The sequence below is a fragment of the Lissotriton vulgaris genome, chromosome 9 (genome assembly GCF_964263255.1).
Source record: "Lissotriton vulgaris chromosome 9, aLisVul1.2, whole genome shotgun sequence".
In the NCBI taxonomy this organism is placed as follows: domain Eukaryota; kingdom Metazoa; phylum Chordata; class Amphibia; order Caudata; family Salamandridae; genus Lissotriton; species Lissotriton vulgaris.
The window spans coordinates 200,129,103-200,150,082 of NC_141697.1; positions in this window are offsets into that span (position 1 = coordinate 200,129,103).

Here is a 20,980-nt window from a genome sequence, read left to right on the forward strand (position 1 = left end):
CACTTCTCCTATTGGGAATAGCAAACAATGGTAAAATGACCCAAAAGTGTCCGTTGACCTTTGTAAATCAGGCCCTCCGAGTTCAAACCACCTGCTACAAAACCTCGTTTGAGAAACGGCTGTTTTTACTGAAATCCTTTTTTAGAAGTATCACTGGCACTTTACAGCTGCTGTTCATAGACTCCTGTCTAAAAACATATTTCGATTGCGATTGCTGTTAAGTAAAGTGTGGGACCCCCATGCTTAGAACCGGGCCGCGCATTGGCGTCTATGGTGCCGCGTCCTAAGCATTGTGCAGTCATTATATAGTTGTCAAACTGCACCCCAGCAGTTTTTATAGACAGCAGGCGTAGTTATACCTCACAGAACGCACAGTGGGAACAGCAAGTCCCTTGCAAAGGTATTGTGCTTACATAAAAATACTTGTGTGCCTGGAAATGTATGCATGAGAAGGGTGTGACAGAAATGTGGTGCATAGCTCTAACAATGTCAAATGCGGTTTCTCAAAGAGAGCTGATCAACTTGGCTGCTCTGCATGGGCTCCACTCTGACGGTTTAGCTGTGTGATGCCAAGAATATATCCACACAATATGGCAAAGTGACCAAGAGGACGTTTCACCAGCGTTACAGTGTACAAAGACTATTGCTAAGAAATGCCCATACCCCACGTAGCTCTCATGAGGATTCTAAACTGAACCCAGCCACTGCTATCTCTACATAGCTTCTATACTACCAAGGCTCATATTTATCATAATGTTGCATCGCCCGTGCGCCACTCAAGGGGGCACAAGGGTGACGCAACACTAAAGTCAGATTTATGAAGCATGCATGGCTTGATAAAGCAGGAGTAATGCAAGGGAGGCAACACACATTAAAAGAGGAAAAATGCCTCTCAGGATTGTTTTGTGCAGGAAGGTGTCCCTTCTGCCCCAAACCACTCCTGCTTACAAAACAGGCACCCTTGTACCATGGTGCAAAGGTCTCTGCATTGGCACATGGCAGCTGAAAGTGCACCAGTGCAAGGAAAGGGCTGCATGACATCAAATACAGAGTATTCCTGCTCTTTCCCTTACACCCGGTGCAGCGAAGCAGGATGGCTTGCTGCATTGTGCTGTGTGAAAGTATGATAAATATCCCCCTATGTGTCTAGAGAAGGAGAAACACTCAAGGGCAGATTTTCTAACTTTTCACGCAACATAGTGGAGCTAGGCAACTTGCTAGGCTGCATTGCGTGAAAAGGGAGATAGCAGAAATGTGCTATATTTGCCAAGATATGGCGCATTTCTGAGGCTTCCCTGAACTTAGCACCAATGTTGGTACACTTGCGCCATAGTGCTATGGTGCCTGTGTTGCAGGAGGGATTGTATTTGTGCAGGAAGGGAAACCTTCCTGAACAAAAAATCCAAGACATTTTCCTCTTTCTATGTCTGATGCTGAATGCATTTCACATAAAAAAGAGAAGTAACGAGGAGAAATAATAATATTTCTCCTTGTTACACCTGGGTCTGGGAGGCGTAACCATTTTGACGCATTCCCAAGTTTACAATCTGGGAGTGCGCCCAATCCATGGGAACGAAAGACCCATACTTCACTCTTGGAACACCTCCCTGATGACAGGTAATGCAAGGCATTGCTATACTTTAGATGCACTAAACCACGCAGAGTCGTGCAAGGTGAATTTTCGTGGATTAGTAAATCCTGCATAAGGGCTTGAGTTGACGTGTTATCTGTTGCATGACATAGGGGTAACGCACACGCCCTTAATAAACCTGGCCCCAAGTAATCATTGTGGTAATATGAATTAGAAAGAAATACTCTATTGCCTCAACATGGCCAAGCACCACTGGCAATGCTACTGAGCCAGAGCACAACTCAGCCAGCCAGCGCCTTATTTTATCACCACAGAAAGTTACTCCTTATTCCATTAAGAGACTATCATGATGAGTCAGTATCTGCAACCTGGCACATCTTCACTCCAGACACCATCTGGATACAATAATTTCATTATAACATGCCACCGAATAGCATTTCAATTAAACATATATATATATATATATATATATATATATATATATATATATATATATATATATATATATATATATATATATATATATATATATATATATATATATATATATATATATATATATATACCACATAATATATATGAGTGTGATAGAGACAGTACCATGTCCTATGCTGACACTAGAGGATTATAATCAATAGATATCAGAAAGCATGGGAAGAAGAATGAAGATGACTCTCCATAGCGAAGGAAAAAAGTGCTGAGAGGCAGATCTCTTCTACCTTCATCATAGGCATCACATTTGAGTTTCAGTTGCATATGAGGAAGAATGAACGAATAAGTACTGCCAGATAACCCACGCCTCAACTAAAATACAAAACAGTCTCAGACTACGTCAGCGGAGGCGGTACACTCAAGGAACATTGGCTCGCGTGGTTACGCCTGACGCTTTTCAAGCACATTGCTTCCAAATGCAAGCACATCCCTGTTGTTTCGCTGATTGCTGAAGATAATGGCTTGCATTGGAAAACAGTACATCAATTCAAGTGACTTTCAAGTGTACTTTCACTGCTTCTTTGAATGCAGCCCTTCATGTCTTTCTACCGGTTTGAATCCTGAGAACAAGAGATTATTCAGGGATAAATGCTCTTCACCTTGGCCTGTAGGTGGGGCATTTAACTTCTTCACCCGTGCATTTAGGTATTGTAATCATACTCCTGTACTTAGCAATTCTAGGTGTATTATTCCTGCAGAGGAAACTGTAGATGATAGTGTATTCTATAATAAAGTTGTAGTGCTTGATTCATAAAGGTCATCTTACACTTATGTGTAAGTTTATGATTGTTTGCTAGTCACAAAGGGTTGTACGAATAGTACATGAGTCCAAAAGTGTAAGTTTACCTTTGCAGTTTAGGCCCAGAGGCTGTACACTATTTGGTACCTACCTATCTTATTAGCAGATTACGACGCTATAGAGAATGGAGAGTGCCATGCAAATGGGTCAGGTATGCAGTGCCCAAGTGCAGGAATGGAAGTGCAAAAGAAAACGTGAGCAGGCAAAAGCCTGGGAAAAAAAGCAATTAGACAGATCATTATGGGAAGATTGAAAAGAAAGAATTTCTGAATGGAGCAAGATGGACCCGACATAGTGGAAGGAGATAAAGGATAAAAGAGAAACAGCATAAACTTCAGGAGGCATAGTACTGCAAAATATAGGTAAAGTAATTGCAAAGCAGTGTTCAAAGGAAGAGGCAAATTAGAAGAATAAAGGACTAAAGTGTTAGTAAAATTATTTGATTGAGGATTGTCTGAATTACTATTACGTGGTGTAAAGTGGCGGTCAGCAGCAAATAAAACTGGTAGGGGAAATATTTAACCCACTCACAGGCACTAAAAAAAATAACGCCTCAAAGATGTCAATCGTGGTCCCTTTTTTAAACAGTGTTTATAAAAGGCCACTATTGAGAGTTCTGGAGTTGCAGCTGAAGGTACTGCGAGTTTCTCACAGTGCCTATCAGTCAGTTAAATCTACTTAAAATAAAAAATTAAAAAAAGATTTACTTACCTACTCCCTCATGCTTCTCTTCTTCCTCTCGGCAGTAGGTGGCTCAAGCACAGGCTCCCAGAACCTCAGCTAAATCCCCTCTACCAATCCTGGCACTGCTCCCATGCTGCTCATGCAGCATGAGAGAAACAGCAGGATTGGCTGGAGCGCACTGGTTCGATGCTCTTTCAAACATTGGTGGCCTTTGCTTAGTCTCCACCCAGTTGCCTAAGACAGCTCTGGTTGGAGTGTTTAAATGCTGCATGTCAGGATGGCTAGCACAAGACGGCCTGCAAAGTGACGTGCACTTTAACCTGAAGTACACACTGTTCCTCCCTGCTGCTGGCCCCGCCCTCAGACTCGGCTACTGCCAGCAAGAAAAATAAAATGTTAATTTATTTGTTTTACCATTTTATTTTTCTTGTTTCCTTTACTCTCAGTGGAAGGATTACTCTCCTCTGCCCTCATGGAATCACCACCACAGGTGCTGTAACTAGCTCAAAAGGCTTTTGGAGTATGCCTGCATTACCCCTAAAATCAGTACATAGGAACAATATGCAGAGGTCTCCAGATTGATTTGTAGCTCAAGACATTTTCCAGTTCAAAATAACGTTTCTCACTTTCTATACTGGAAAAGTAGTGGCCCCAGTTTAGACAAACTTGGAAGTATTGCCAATATTTTCCCATAAAGGATCTCACTGCAAGATGCAGGAAAGGAAGGCAACATGGGATAAACTCTAGTGCACCTTAATTCATGGTTTGTCGCCAGCATACCAGTTATTTGTGAAAAGACATGGACTGGATGGGTTGGGCAATAGCATTAGGCTGATTTTAAACAAAAAAGAGAAGTCATTGCTTTTGCTGTCTTCCTTTCCGGTCAATTTAGTACTTATCATAGAAGGACTGTCTGGGAATCAAGTTTTTTTGGACAATATCTAAAATACGGTCAGCCTTATGAAACGGAATGACAAAGTTTTACCTTCGAGAAAACGAAAATAGGAAATAGCTTTTCAACAAAAATATATTGTTTCAGCGGAAAAGTTAAATGTTTATTTTAAACGATAGCATGATAAAGTGATAAGAAGAGATCACTATACAGGATGGAGGAAGTGTGAATCAGGAAGGGGAAATGATAACGGGTTAGCAAAGTTTTAGGGAAAGTTGAGGGGTTTGGAAAAATGGAGTAAAGTGGGAGGGGAAATAAGGTGTTAGCAGAAAATTGGAGGAGTTCAGGTATGTGAGGAAGGGATTTAAAAAAGAAAGGAATAATGTGTTAGTAAGGAGTTTTCTAAAAAAGTGATAAATCAAGGGGAATAAAGGGTGTGGAAAAAAAGTGGAAACCTGGATTGGCAGTAAAGTGTTCATCAAAAGAAAGAAGTACAGCAGAAGGATATTAAAAGGCTTGAAATGTTTTAAAATGGTGTTGGAAATGGCCCTTTTTGCATTGGTATTCCCAAACATGTTGCTTATTCCTTCTTTATTTTTCCTAACCTGTGGTTGTTGGCTTTGGACTCTGGGCACTTTTCACTGCTGATCAGTGCTGAAGTGCATGTGCTCTCTGTACAAATTGCAATTGTGATTGGTTATCCATGATTGGCATATTTGTTTTACCAGTAGGTCCCTAGTAAAGTGCACTGAGTGTGCCAGGGCTGGTGATTCAAATGCTACTAGTGGGCCTGCAGCACTGATTGTGCCCCCCACATCAGTAGCCCTAAAATGGTGTCTCAGACCTGCCACTGCAGTGCCTGTGTGCAGTTGCTAATTGCCATGTTGACTGGGCAAGTGCACCCACTTGCCAGTCCCTAAACCTTCTCTTTTCTACATATTAGTCACCCTTATGGTAGGCCCAAGGGCAGGGTGCATTGGAGGTAAAAGGTAGGACATGCCCTGATGTGTGTGGCATGTCCTGATAGTGAATTACGGCCATTTTCGTTTTTCACTATTGCAAGGCTAAATGTTCCTCATAGGCCAGAATGGGCAGTTTGATTATAACATCTTATAATCCTAACTGACCCAAGGAACATGGTAGAAATTCGAGTTTAGTATGCCTGAACTCAGAATGATAAAATACATCTTTTAGTGAAGTTGGTTTTAACATTCTGTGTTTGAAAATACCACTTTTAGAAAGTAGGAATTTTCTTGCCTAACTATCCAAGCCTGCCTCTGCTAGGTTGTGTATTCCTTGTCTGGAATTTGAGTGTCAGCACAGGGCTAAATAGAGCTATCTACATGTAGAGTGGTGGGAGGAGTTGCACCTGGGACCTGAATAGGGCTGTGCCTGCCTTCCACAATGCTGGCTCCACCTCCTGTGGTGCGTATGATGTTCCTGGCCTACACTGTGAAAGGAAAGAAGGAGTCATGTAAACAGAGTGCTCCAGTACCGACCAGAACTGGTTTGGACTGGGAAAAAGGCCTCTCTGCCTTCAGAGAACAAAGAAAATATTGGTATAAAAAGGGATACCCAGAATTTTAGATCATCCTGGAATCAGGAAGGAACCTCTGCCAAGGAGAAAAGCTGGAAGACTGAAGAGGAAGGACTGCTCTGCTGTGGGTTTGTGGGCTGACCTGCAGTTGCTATTCTGCCAAGGAGCGGGGAAGGACTTTGCTGTTGCTGTGTCCCCTGCGTGAAGAGATCTCCAAGGGCCTGTGGAGAGCTGGCCTCCTGTTAAGAAGTCCCAGTAACAAAAGGACTTCACCCCCAGCGTCCCCCCTGAACTCTGCCGTGTTAGCTCTGACCTGCCTAGAGTGCTTGACCGAGTTGTGGGGCCTCTGTAGGTTGTTTCCTGCTGTTTGGGGAGCTGGAAAAGAAGAAAAGAAGAAGATCTACAATTTTTCATGCATTGCTCGCTTGCGGAGCGCATCGTCGACAGTGCGAGATTCCCGTCGCCGCGATGATTGTCGCAGCGCCTGTTTGTGCTGCAAGAACCGGCACATGGTTCGCTTGCAGTGAGAGAAGATTCCTGTCGCTGCGAATATCATCGCAGAGTCTGTCGTCGCTGTGAGACCCGTTGCACCGCTTGCCTGCGGACCGCACCCCGTCGCTGTGAACATCGTTGCAAGTCCAGCGCCAATGCATCGAGGGGCCGCGACAGAAGAGTATCAATGCTGTGCCGTGCATCGCCGCTTCACTGAAGATCGTCGCCTCCTCGAAGATCATCGCATTGTGCCTGTGGAAGACGCTTCCTACCGGAGAACCTGCAAACCGGAATCCATACAAAGTATTGCATCGCTCCCCATACAGACCGGGTTCAATGCAACCCTCCCGCTGCGTTCAGCAGGGTTGTCGCATCGCCTCCCCAGGGTCTCAGGAGTGACGCATCACTTGTTTTCTGAGGCTGCAGCTGCCGCTTGGAAGTTTTGTCGCATCTACAGGTTCGTTGGGCTAAAAGTGATGTAACTTTGGATTATTTTGGTGCAAACCTTTGAACTCTTTTTAAAGACTTATTTTGGTACAGTGTATGTTAGATTTTTGACGTTTTGGTCTTGTTTAGTTTAAATAAAAATACTTTCTTTTTCTAAACTGGTGTGGAGTTTTGTGGTGTTTTCACTGTGTTACTTTGAGTGTTGGTACAAATACTTTACACATTACCTATAATAAGCCTGTTTGCTCGTGCCAAGCTACCAAGGGGGTGAGCAGGAATTATCCAAAGAATGTATCCCCCCTACCCTGACTAGAAGCAAGGGTCCCTATTTTGACATTGGTCCCTACCTCTGCCAACTAGAGACCCCCAGATCTAACAAGTGGGAGTACAGGGTTTGTAAAAATTGAGTAAATAAGGAGGGAGGGGTAAGGGGTCAGAAAAAAAATGAAGCAGGAAGAGCAATAAGCAATAAGACTCACATTTGTTGGAGTTGGAGCTATTTGCATTTTAAATGTCAATGTTCTTTACTTGTGTAATAGGTTGTGTATTTGTTGAAGCTATTGGCATTGTAAATGGCATTTTGTTTACTTATGTGTTATGGGGTGTATGTATGTGGTGTGTTGTGAAATTATGTGTGTTGATTAGTTAGTTGTAATTGGCTGGTGTGGAGTGGATTTGTGTATTGGAACTATGTGACATGGTGCGCTGTGAAATTATGTGATCCTAGAAACACTTCGACATTATATTATACTTGTTTTGCACATATGTAAAGAAAGTATGCTTTGATTTATCACACGCTGCAGTCACCTACGTACTGAGCCCTTTAAAAACGGTCGGAAACAATATATGATTTTCTATAAACAGTTAGGAAACTTTGCTCATACAGAGCTGGCAAGTTTTCAGAATGATTCTGTGGGACATATGTACTTATGAGTGACATTAAATTGCCAAATGTGTGACAATTTTTTTATAGGTAGAACAAAGCAATGAAATCCTATCAAAGCGAAAAATTCAGAAATTACATACTTTTGAGCAATAAAAGACATAAAAGGATATTGATACTGTTGGAAAACCCTTAAAAATGTAGTGCCTCTAATCTGCTTGATATAAAAGAGTAAATCTGGTTGCATATTTTAAGGTAACCTGCCATATACTGTGTGTAATGCGGATTCATTGTGCTTTCAGTCACATGCTGGCACCTCATAGTACTATTAATACACAAGCCAGATAATATCTCCTATGCCAACTAGGACACAGTTTAATTTCTCTCCCAATTACACACACATATGCAGTGCTTACAATATCCAATGAGGTTTTTAGAATTAAAAAATATCAAACATTCTTCTCTAAGAGAGAAAACGCTACCACTAACTTGCACAATCTACTCAGTTCCTACATGATTTTACACCTGTTTTGAACAGGTCAGCTGAGTTGCTTGCAGTAGAACGGACAGATTATGGCAATAATCACTGTCTCCAAACAGTCAATGTAAAACTGCCAGGTCTTTTAACTTTGCTAGATTAACACCTTTCATCCCAACTTGGAAATCTTACTCCATTCCACATTGTATATAGCACCACATTAGTTTTACAGCAATCCCTCCAAACAAAACAGTGGACATCAGAGTATGGCAGCAAGCCACAAGGTCACACTATTATAATATGGACTCCAGAACCGAACAGCAGGCCATAACCACACTGCAATTCAAAATATTCCTCTCGGCGCAAGGCACCCACTGCCTCCTGGCTGCAAACAGAAGGCTGTGAAGGAAGTGAGGGTAGACAAGATGCCAATCAAATAGGGCGATCATAGTCAGGGGGCGTCTAATATAAATTCAATTGCCCCTGGCAGCTTTGTGATTAGGAGACCACACCAAATCTTCAGATCTCTCTGATGCAACGTCATTTTCTTGCACAAAAAAATGGTTGTACAAGGGGCTGAAGTGGGGCCATGATCAGAACTTTGAGTTAAGAGTTGTTCACATTCAAAGTTTTAAGGACATGGATGGCAAAGCCTGCAGGGCACAAGGCTCAAAACAGTCTTAAAAATGTATATATATACCAAAGGGGAAAAATGACAATCTGCACAGAATGTGCACAGAGTCGAACTCGAAGCTGGGGAACTGGGGGGCATATTTTAGCAAGCTGAAGTATCGCCGCTTTTTCAGCATATTGTGCCGAGAAAGCGGCGATACTTCCAGTGCCCTATTAACAAGGACATGCTAACACCTGCCTCAAGCCCACTTTGCATGTCAGTGAGAAACATCGCTAATGACATGCAAAGTGGGCGTTTCCACGTCCAACCACATGTAAAATGTGGTTGGAGGTGGAAACACCCTATTACCAAGACAGGCGTTGGGAGAAGTAGACCTACGATAAACTCGTTTATCGCAGGTCCCCCAACGCCTGCTCTGACCAGGTGTTAAGGCATTGATAACATGGTGGTGTGGATCATAACGCTGAATCCACCCCCCCATATTATCAAGGCACACATTAGCGCGTGAAAACAGCGTTTGTTTTCATGTGCTAATGTTCCATATCGCGACTATCGCCGGATTTAATTTCGCCTACGTGTTGCGCATTAGTAATTACGTGCTAACACGGCGAAAAAATCCGGCGATATGGAAATGTGTGATGTGCGTTATATAACGCACATCTAGATAATATGCCCCCTAGTTCGAGTCTCTGCAAAGATGCTCAACATCCTGTGATTCTGGGCAAATCACGTAATCTCGCCGTGCCTAACAAAAATGAATGCGACCATCTGTAACGAACATGGTGCTCATGTAATGTGCTCTGATACCCGATGTCTCGGGTCTAGTTTGCGCTATAAAAAAAAAAACTGCCCATTATTCTAAAGTGTGTGTAAATCGTGGCTTGAGGACACACAGCAGACACTTTTCATATTAGACCTGCATTCTGTTGCTGGCTTGGCCTGGTGGTACTCCACCTTTCCACCAGACCATGAGGGTCGCAGAGAACTGTGAGGTTCTTCGATTTCTGATTTTGTCCCGTATTCAGCCACCATTTTATGTCTCGTCTCCATTTTGTGTTGCCCTCACTAAGGCAGCACAGCGCACTGATTGCTATTTATCTTTGATAGCCATAGCGCGGTTTGTAACTTCTATTGTAGTAAGCGTGAGATCTTTAAGCAGCCAGTTATACCCGCTACTACTCTCTAAACCGTAGCATATTCTGATTATTGAAACTTGTCTTCACTTTCAATACCCACAGTGCGCAGTTATATATCAGGAATAACGAGCGTTACAGTTCATAAGCAGCAATACCAGTCGTGGACTAGGAACTAAATACACCAGCACCTGGATAACGAATGACGGTGCCCATAAGATAATTAACCACACTCGCCGCTATACAGAGCATTAGGTAAAAAATTAATTTGGTGTTACCATAGCCTTATATAATATCTTCAAGATACCTGAGCAGAGTAACCAAAATAAGTTGATCCATCTATTTATGTCTAGTACTCTGAGCCGACGATTGACTTCTATCAAAAGAATTCGAGCATTCTCAGCTATCCCTACTGAGGACAATCCTTCCCCTGCATGTTCCAGGTATCGTTGGGAACGATCTCGATTACTCAGATATTTGGTAAGGAGAAGGAATAGGTTTTCTACCAACTATCTAAATTACTAGATTATCCAGCATGACTGTTTGATCACTGTGAAAAGAGGAAAATACTGAGTTCTATGAACAGTGCGAACCTATACACAATTATCGAGTTGTTGCTAGAACTGACTAAACATGTGTACGGCATTTTATTATGGTCACATATAATGCCTAGAGTGACCAGTGTTTACAGGCTAAATATGCATCTTCCGAGTTCCTGTTCAGTTAGAATAACTATCAGTAGATATTGTGGACAAAATTCCCCAATTAGCGCCCTATGTTATCAACTTTCCTACTTATTATGTTTCTGTGCCCCCAGCTAGTTAAGGATGGTGGGTCCATTATTTCCTTTGGGGCCCTTAGATTCCATTACTACAACACTGCTCAATAGTAAACATCTTGGAGTCTGTACCTTGTGTAGCTTGATACAGTAAGCTACCCGAGTAGGGAGTTATGCCGGTATGTGAAGCATTATTTTGTTGATATTTGACATGTAATTGTATTATAGTCTTTATAATAAGTGATCGTATATTGATTTAACAAGGATGATTTTTTAATTTACTGTACATGTCTTCCAGATTGTGTATGTGGCTCCTGAAGAAGGCGTTCTTGTGAAAACGCCGAAACGCGCGTCGAAGAGGACTACTATTGTCCGCCACTGATTTATGAATTAATGGTGTTATTGTTTGTATTACATTGATTGTTCAGAATTGGTTACATGTTGTATTTTCTTTTATTATGTGCTATAAATTTTAATGTTTTTTAGCTTGAGTATATATACCTAATAAATATAACATTTTGTAATTTCTTTTTAAAATTTGTGTGCTTCATAATTACCGTTGTCTCCCTGGTGATATTATATTTGATACTTTTTTTCACACAGAAACATCGCTAATGACATGCAAAGTGGGCGTTCCCACGTCCAACCACATGTAAAATGTGGTTGGAGGTGGGAACACCCTATTACCAAGACAGGCGTTGGGAGAAGTAGACCTACGATAAACTCGTTTATCGCAGGTCCCCCAACGCCTGCTCTGACCAGGTGTTAAGGCATTGATAACATGGTGGTGTGGATCATAACGCTGAATCCACCCCCCATATTATCAAGGCACACATTAGCGCGTGAAAACAGCGTTTGTTTTCATGTGCTAATGTTCCATATCGCGACTATCGCCGGATTTAATTTCGCCTACGTGTTGCGCATTAGTAATTACGTGCTAACACGGCGAAAAAATCCGGCGATAGCCGGCGATATGGAAATGTGTGATGTGCGTTATATAACGCACATCTAGATAATATGCCCCCTAGTTCGAGTCTCTGCAAAGATGCTCAACATCCTGTGATTCTGGGCAAATCACGTAATCTCGCCGTGCCTAACAAAAATGAATGCGACCATCTGTAACGAACATGGTGCTCATGTAATGTGCTCTGATACCCGATGTCTCGGGTCTAGTTTGAGCTATATAAAAAAAAAACTGCCCATTATTCTAAAGTGTGTGTAAATCGTGGCTTGAGGACACACAGCAGACACTTTTCATATTAGACCTGCATTCTGTTGCTGGCTTGGCCTGGTGGTACTCCACCTTTCCACCAGACCATGAGGGTCGCAGAGCACTGTGAGGTTCTTCGATTTCTGATTTTGTCCCGTATTCAGCCACCATTTTATGTCTCGTCTCCATTTTGTGTTCAACAGGCTTATCCCCCTCGGTCTGGTCACCGTCAGCAGCCTCCCCAGCCTCAGAGATTGTTACAGAAACCTGAGCCTTTTGTTCCAGGACCTTTGCTTGGTTCTAATCAATGTGCCTATTGTAAAGAGCAAGGCCATTTCAAGAATAGCTGTCCGGTTTTATTGCAGCGTAGTGGTTTTCAAACAGCACCTAGAGGTAGAGGGAGAGGTGCGTTGCCTCAAGGACAGCGTTCCTTTCCCCCTCAGAATTCTAAAAATTATTCTGATCAGCAGAATACTGCGCAATATTATAATGCCGATTATTATGTTGAGGGTGAGGTTTAGGATTTTCTTTCTAGTTAGGACAGCCATGGACAAAGTAAGGGAGTCGTATCAGTTCCAGTGGATCAGAATGGTCCTTATGTTGAATTTGTTGCATTGGGTGTTGCAGAGTAATTCTTTGGATACTGGTTCAATGAGAATTTTCTATCAATCCTTCATTCCAAACTCCCTGGGGCACCTTTGTCTGACTTAACGAATGTTTCTGTAGGATTTTCTGGTGCCCCAGTTGCTTACGCGGTTTCTTGTCCTTTGCCTATTTCGATCGGTCCTTACGATTTGGAAGCTCCGCTTATTCTAATGACTGGTTACGGAGAGAACTTGTTGGGTTTGGATTTGTTTAAACGTCTTCATGCATCGTTGTATTGTTCCCCCTCTGGTGTGCATCTTTCCTTAGGTGAAAAATTGGTTTCTCCTACGTATCTATCTAAAGATCGATTTCCGCCTGAATTGCAATCTCGCCCTGCTACACTTTGGGCTACAGGTCCGAATGATGTTGGTCTGCTACAGATTCCACCTTACGTGGTTACTATTAAGCCTGATGTTAAATTGCCACATATTCCTCAGTATAAGATTTCTAATGATGGTGAACAAGCTTTGTTGGTTATCTATGTTTTGGTTCAGAAGGGTGTGGTAGATGAGACAAGAGGTAATGACTCCCCCCCTCTTAGCCCTTGCTCTTTCATCCAGTTCCCACCAATCACCGCCAGCACTCTCGCTGAGCTTACCACTCGTGTTAAATCCGGATCTCCTAGGGACTGCTGCCCCCCCCAAGTTCTTAGGGCAACTTTCTCTGCTCTGCCTGATTGTATTCTCCCCCTTCTGAATACCTCCCTCAGCTCCGGCTCGGTCCCCAGGGCCTTTAAGGAAGCCATATTGGTCCCCCTCTTAAAGAAGACAGGAGCCGACCCCGCCAATCCTGCAAACTATAGGCCAATTTCTCTTCTGCCTTATATCTCTAAACTTCTCGAGGCCTACGTCACCACCTGCCTCTCGGCATTCGTCGAGAGCTCCGGGTTCTTGGTACCTAACCAGGCAGGCTTCAAAATTCGCAAGATTTCCCACTTATTCTCCCACGAATCCCTGGTGCAAATTGTCATCTCCCTTGTCCTTTCCCGCCTGGATTTTTCTAATTCAATCTACTGGGGGCTACCCAAGTTCCTCCTCAATCGTCTCCAGCTGGTGCAGAACCAGGCAGCTAGACTTATCTGCAAAACTCCCAAATGGCAATCCGCCAGGCCTCTCCTGGCCAAGCTGCACTGGTTGCCTATCGAACAGCGAGCTGCTTTTAAAATTGGCTGCCTGCCTGCCTGGTATACAAGGCCCGGCAGTCCAAGGGCCCTGCCTTTTTAGAATCCCTTCTGAACCCTCATTGTCCGGTTCGTAACCTCCGTTCTGCCCATCTTCATCTCCTCACCACGCCGACGGCCAAACTAAAAAAACTGGGCGGCTGTAGATTCAGCTATCTGGCACCTAAATTATGGAACTCCCTCCCTCTTCACATTAAAACTTCTGGTACCCTACTAAGCTTCCGAAAGAGCCTAAAAACATGGCTCTTCTCAAAACTCATGTAAACTATGACTCCCACCTCCAATCTCAATCACAGCGCCAGGAAACCTTTGGTGTCAGTGCGCTCTATAAATACAGCATAAGATAAATAAATACAGCATAAGATAATGTTAGCAATAGTCCTGTTCTACCTGTTCTTAAACGCACTGATCCTTCTCAGCCTCCTGTATATCGTTTTGTGATTGATCTTCGGGAGGTCAACAAGATTGTTTTCCCTCAGTTTCCTGTTGTCCCAGATATCACTACCTTGCTTACCATGATACCCGCTTCAGCAGCATGGTTCTCGGTTATTGACCTCAAGAATGCTTTCTTTAGCATTCCTATTGCTGAGGAAAGTAGGGATATTTTTGGTTTCTCTCTCGGAGGTCGAAGTTTCCGGTTCAAGCATGCACCTCAAGGCTATTGTGAAAGTCCTGTGTGTTAAGACAAAAAATTTAGGAACCTGTGTGACAGGTGGACTTAAACTGACAACAAATAGTGCTAGATATGGATACACAATATGAACTGGAACATATATTCATAAGAATTTCTTTATTAATATTGGGGTTATATTATTATTGTGCACATTATATTATATGTGTGTCACAATACATTAAAATCTATGTATACAGTACATAAAAGTATCACAAATTACAAAATTGCATAAATACAGAAGTTAATAGTTCAATAAATATTCAGAAACATGGCTAGAAAATATTTATAAATGCTACACGCGTTTCGGCTTTCAGCCTTCATCAGGAAGCCATGATGTGTATTCCAAAAGTACCACTCTAGTATTGCAGCCGCAAAACGAGGAGGGGAACTGTAGATTCGCCTGATCGATCGTGCGATTCACCTGGGATTAAGTGCGGTGAGAAGCGCAGAGAGGATGCCATGCGCTGGTGTTTAAGGGAGTCTGTTCCTTCAACAATGTGACGTCTGGGGTGCTGGTGGATAAGTAAAGTTCGGTAGAACAAAAATCCACATAAAGAAAGGAGGGGCACTAGGTCCACAGCACGCTCAAAGATCTTAACAGAAGTTTGGAACGCCTCACTTTCTAGGGCTCGGTAAAGGCCCTCCGGTAAGTAGGCCAAATCATGCAGAAAGTGTGTACAGGTCTTGGTATTAGGCAGAAATTCCATGCGGCAAACCACCCTCAGTCAGCAGGTTTGGTGGAGTGCTATAACGGCACTCTCAAACTCAAATTGGCAAAAATTCAGGCCAGCACGGGTCTTGCTTGGCCTGATGCCTTAGCATTGGCACTTATATCCACGAGAACTACTGTTTATTTTTGTTTAGGTCTTAGTCCTCAGGACACGGGAGATTGGTCTGTGATGGGATGGTTTTGGGGACTACAGTCCACATCGGGATGGAAGATACTAACTTTCCTTGGAATGGACTTGGCCATCATTTTCTCTTGTTGTCTCTGTGTACAGTGTGGACCTGCCATCTGTGGTCTTTGTGCCACTACGTGTGTCCCAAAGCCTGTGTCACAGAAAACAGAGAATATTAGAATGATGCTACAGCAACAGCTCGATGACCTCATGGCCATTGACATTGACTCAGACTAACTTGAGTCCTTGGTGTTTTTGCCTGAGTAATGGCAAAAGGAGGGTCTGAGGTTCTTCAATTTCTGACTTCGTCCCGTATTCAGCTGCCATTTTGTGTCTCGTCGCCATTTTGTGTTGCCCTCACTCAGGCATCACGGCGAACAGAGTGTTTTTGCTTTTCTCAGCTGCTGCGTGTCCTTTCTGTTAAAGAGTAACTCCATTGCCCTTGTTTACGAAACTGATGTCAGGGTCTGGCCGAGTTCGTTAATCCATGTCTGGGTTGACTGATCCCCGTCTCGACTGACTATTTACCTTTACCTATTCTCTCCTTACATTATCTTATCCGACTGGCCTTCACTATTCTCTCCTTGTATTCTCTTGTTACACAACTATACTTTGAGGCACACAAATAGGTCCTGCGACCTGAAAATTGGATTGTTGGTACCAGTACTGATTAATTTGTTGGGAGGGGTAACACACGGGGTCTTAGAGAGGGGCGTATTTGAGACACCTGATAGCTTGTTTTCCAACTTTTCCTATTGGCTTGTTTTGTATGTGTAAGTAGTAAACCTTGTAAATGTGTTTCCTATAAAAGATTGTGCGCCTCGGATTGAAGTGGCAGTCTCCTCAGAACCCACCTTGCGTGCAACTTCTGGGAGAACTGTGCTTGGCTGCATCTAATAAACCTGGCTTTCCACGCTCAACAGAGTGTCTCGTGTCTCTGTTCGATGAGGCAGGTGAACTAGGGAATTTAAGGCGTGCCCTGCGCCGCCAGGCCCATAATGCCCGGTTCACTAACTGGTGCATGGATGTAGTGGGGAACATATATTGATGTAAATATTAATTACAAATAAAATACTGTCTTTTGCTTTTTCACCCTAAGTGTGCCAGGCGTTATGTTCAACAATAAACTTACAATGGAGGCTCCGGTTACTAGAAAAGTGGGCAGTTGTTTTGCTATTATTAGATCTCTGCAGAAAATCTTTCCCCTGTTGCCTCCCCATGCACGTGCGCTAGTGGCACTAAGTACCATTCTAAGCAGATTAGAGTACTGCACTGATCTTTTGTTAGAGTCTCCGAAATTTCTTCTGGATAGACTTCAGAGGATTCAGTCAACAGCAGCCAAGCGAGCCTTAGGCTGGCCTAGAAGGTCCTCTTCCTCTTTGGCCTTGGAAGAGGTGCATTGCCTCCCGTTGGGATAGAGAATTCAGTTTAAGTGTCTTTGTTTAGTGTTTAAATCCCAGCATTGGCTGGGACCTGTCTCTAAGCAGAGAAAGTTTGAGTGGTACGTTCCAGTTAGAAGCCTTCCTTCTTTATCGGCGACATTGGTTAAGACTCCAAGGTTCAGGAAACTTAAATTGGGTGGTAGAACCTTTGGTGTAGCAGCTACTAGACTTTAGAATGGACTCCCATTGGTACTGAGACAAGTCAGCGATCTCCTTCTTTTTGGAAGGAGACTAGAAACCTGGTTGTTCCCCAAAGTCTAGTAAGGTGTCTGGTTTCCTGGCACACTTTTGTACTGTACTCTGAGTTTGCTGGCTAGCGCCAGGATGCCTATTAGGTGACAGAGTGCTTTACAAATGAAGTAAATACAAATAAAGAAAGGTATGCTTAGACTTGGGTCCCAGGCTCACTGTGCCACTGGATTCAAGCTACCCTGGCTAATGGGGGGTGAATCTCCCTAACCGGTCCTAAGATTCTTGTTTCCGGTCGAGGGAGGACCTGGCTTGGCAGTTCGGGCTGGACTGCTCCCATTAGGCACAGAGTCAAGAATGATTTGCATATGGCCAGTTCTAAACTGGGGTGGTATGGTGAGCAAAATAATTATGGATTTAACATAGATCTCTTGACTGGGGGTGAATGTTTTGATTTGTTCTGCATTCTGTCCTTCAATTGTCTGTGTTTTGCTTTCTCGCCCTAAGTGCGCCAAGCATGCCCAGACGTGGGTACGTGACTCACTGTGCCACTGGATTCAAGCTATCAAGGCTGATGAGGGGTGAAACCCCAAAACCTGTCCTAGGATTCATGTTTCAGGTCCAGGGAGGATCTCACTTGGCAGTCCGGACAGGGCAGTTCCCATGAGGAAGATGGTCAAGACTGATTTGCATGCGGCCAGGTTTATAGTGGGCCCGCATGGTGAGCAAATGAATGATGGATTTAACCCAGATCTCTTGACTGGAGGTGAGTGTCTTAATTTTTTCAGCATTCCTTCCATTAATTGTGTGTCTTTTTATTTTAGAAAGTAGGTATTTTCATACTTTACCATTCTGTCTGGTTTAGACTGACAGCTGAGTTGTTAGTGCATTTACTCTAGACAGTCACACAAAGGGAGCTGAGGTGTGCCCTGCATAGTCTGATGCCCCATCACCAGGCTGATGGGTCTTCCTGAGCTAGAGTTGTGGCAGGAGTTGTCACTGACACCTGAATAGGGCGGTGCCTGCCCTCTCACAATGTTATCTCCACCCCCCTATAAAGTGTCTGGAGCCAGGACAGGGCAATGCAGGACCTGTGCACTACAAACATTATCCTTTGAATAAGCATGAGCGAATTTTGCGGATCTCGCGTTCGCGAATTTTGCGGATTTGCGGATTCGCAATCCGCAAAATCCGCGAATTCCCGCGAATTTGCGGATTTTTTTTTTTTTTGTGTTCGCCCGTGTTTCTGCCAGTTCGCGAGGGTTTTTTACAATTTCGCAATTTGCGAACTTACCTGTCGGGTCGCAAGTTTTGCGAACTTGTTGTTTCTACGTGTCCAACCTGTTTGGGACACTCTTCTTCATCACTGCCACTCTCTGTCACCACTGCCACTCTCTGACTACTCATGCCACCCTCTGGCCCACCCATGCCACCCTCTGTTTCATCACCACACCCTCTGGTTGTCCAGTGTACATTATTTTCGGCAAAGCAAAGCACACCTTCCCTGCCTCAAGTGACCTGAATTAATTTGGGGCTGATTAATGTGTCACAGAATATTTTTTTAGCTGGCACCTACTTCCTTAGTGCGCCCTGATTAGTGATCTTTTGCACTTGCTAAGTGCTTTCATTGTTGCAAAATTAGTTACAACACCTGCCCTGCCCCAACTGACAATAATGAATTAGGGGCTGATTAATGGATTTTAACTTCCAGCCTGGCTCCTGCTTGTCTCCCTTAGCTGTAATTCATGACCTTTGTGGCATATGTGTAACTATTCTGAGGTTCAGAGCAGGGTCACATAATAGTTTCAACTGGCAACTGAACTCTGGAGGGGCCCCTCAGGAAGCACTACAGGAAATGGCTACTAATGATGTGCCTGAACTTTTGAACCTGGTAAGTAGTTACTTTCAGTTTTGCTTAGATCGTATTTCTGCAATTTCGCACTTATTCGCGGGGCGCGAACTCACGCGAACAGTGCGAGCAGTGCGAGCAAAATCCGCTGCTCGCGGATTTGCGGATTTTGCAGGAAATTCGCAAATCTCGCGGATTGCGGATTTCCCGAAAATCCGCAAAATCCGCGAGCGGAACGGATTTTCCGCCCATGCCTACCTTTGAAATATGCCTACTTCAAAGGCCAAAGGGATATGTGTATTGGAATCATAACCCCTTACTTTTAGAACACCTCTGGACTGAGGACTTGGCCAGGAAGAAGAGCTGATGTGTTGTCCGAAGGAGTACTGCCCCATTGCTTCTGTCTGTGAGCAGTGAATCAACTAACTGGACTTTGCTTTCTTGTACATGGTTTTCCAAGGTTCTCCAAGGGCATGTGTGTGCTTTCCTCCTGTTGCGAATCTCAGGGCCATCAAAGACTTCAATGGCAGCCCCTGAACACCTCTGCTGGGAGTTCTGAAATGCCAAGTGGTGCCAATTCCAGTCCTTGGCCCTTGGAGGTGGCTTTACTGAAGAAAGAAGAAGAAAACCCACATGGCGAACCATAGTGAATGTTTGTCCCGCTGCAAGCTTGCAGTGTGGTTGAAAAAACAATACATCTTCGTGCAGCAGCTGAAGAGTCAAGGCTGCACCTGTTCGGGTTGCTCCAAGATCGCTGCAGTCCTTTGTCCGAGACACCCACTCCAACTCTGACACAGGTCCTGCTATGCAGCAGAAAAACCATTGCATCACCACGCTGTGGCTGAAGGATCAATGCAGTGCCTGTTCTCGAATGGGAGAATCAACGCAGCACCTGTTACACCACCACCGCATCGACCCCAGTGCATCTGGATTTACCACGCATCGCACCTACAAATCAAGTTTCCCGTGCATTGTCCTGTCCGGAAATCGATGGACGGCTTCTCCTCACAGTAAGGAAACGATGCAACACTTCTCCTGGGTGCAGCAGAACTGACACCTCTATTCCCCTGGACTCAAGAACCGATGCATCACTGAGTTTTATGATGCTTCCCTCCTTTGTGGCTGTTTATCGTCTTGAGTTTTGACACATCAAATGTGTACTTCATGCTACAATCAGCCAAGCCATGGTGTCCATTTGCAGTGTCTTCACTGTGCTACCTTTGTACAGAGGTTATTTACAATTACTTTACACGTTTGCTCTGAGATAAGCCTGACTGACGTGTCAAGCTACCAAGTGAGTGAGCAGGTGTTATCTTGGGTGTGTAACCCTGACTAGAAGGAAGAGTCCCCACTTGTACAGCGTGCAAGCCACTGTCAATTGGAGACCCCACTTTCTAACACCCACAAACAACACATTGATGTCTTCTTCTAGAGATTTAATGCCAGAAATTCTGAAAATAGTTCTTATATATATGATTCGAACTTCAAGTAAGCTGTGGTATATTTATAGAATATATTCAACAGTTTCTTTACTGGAAGGGCATAAACAGCAAGGCAACAGAGTTTGCATTGATTTGCTCTACAAGTCCTCAAATTGGATTGCAAAATACAAAATAGCTGAGATTGTAAAAAAACATTTTTTGCTGATTAATTTAGTGCAAAATCCAAATACTGTTGTCTGCTTTAGTTAGAAGTACCTTGAAGATAGCCACTATGTTATATATATTTTTATAATTGGCATAGACTTGGTCAAATTGAGTCGTTTTTATTGGGTGAGCTGTTTTTATTGGTTGCCTAATTACTAACTTTCATTATATTCATATGAATGAGAAAGTGTATGGATGGTAGAGTATATTCTTGCAGCATCTCAGATTATTAATAAGATGAAAATATATTGTTTTTAAAGCTCGGACTTCCTTGGCGACTTTTCTTTTTTTTGCTCTTAGGTCCATGTTGAACCAAGGCTCCATTAACATCAAGAAGGAGCCTTGGTTCGACATGGACCTAAGAGCAAAAAAAAGAAAAGTCGCCAAGGAAGTCCAAGCTTTTGCAT